The sequence below is a fragment of the Penaeus monodon genome, chromosome 25, assembly GCF_015228065.2.
Source record: "Penaeus monodon isolate SGIC_2016 chromosome 25, NSTDA_Pmon_1, whole genome shotgun sequence".
NCBI classification, from domain to species: domain Eukaryota; kingdom Metazoa; phylum Arthropoda; class Malacostraca; order Decapoda; family Penaeidae; genus Penaeus; species Penaeus monodon.
The window spans coordinates 3276763-3277326 of record NC_051410.1 but is presented as its reverse complement, the minus strand read 5'-3'; the positions used below and the strand labels follow the sequence as shown (position 1 = coordinate 3277326).

At 30.7% G+C, this 564-nt stretch overlaps 1 protein-coding gene across 1 annotated transcript in view; it reads left to right on the top strand.

Moving 5' to 3' along the window:
- The window catches only part of LOC119589491 (transmembrane protein 104-like), a 100597-nt gene that overhangs the window by 83144 nt on the left and 16889 nt on the right, over positions 1-564 (top strand). The gene's annotated exons all lie outside the window — the stretch shown is intronic.

Sequence of the window (564 nt, the reverse complement as noted above, 5' to 3'; positions counted from 1 at the left end):
CTCAAGTTTCAAAGGCATTTTTTCCTCCAAAATTCAACATATGATTGCTATTCTGTTTCTTAGTCTGTTCTTTTTCATTTAGATCTGTCACATTTAAGTTAATCTCTCAGGACAGATCCATGTTGCATAAGCTATGCTTGTGTTTGTAATACAGGCATTTATATTAAAGCTATTTATAGTTTTTTTTCAGTTATTTTGCCATATTTTGACAATGCGTCTTCTATGTAAATAGTATTTTGAATATATATATTATTGTGAGGAACATTTTTTTGCCACTGAACTGCCTAAGAATGTTCAAAAGTAGTCATGCTTATACATATAAGGAAATTAATCAATAGTTTATTCATTTATAAGATATCCGTTTCTGATTAATCAAAATTTAAAGCATACCGTCCCCATCCAAGTTGGATCTGACCTTGGGATAAAAATCCATAGAAAAGGATTATCTTTTGTTTTGATTACTTAGCTAGCTGTTCTATAGGAAAAAAAAATGCTATCCCCATTTTCCTGTCGTTTATATTGTGAGTCGAAGGTCTAGTTACGTAGGGTATTGTCAGTTAAATG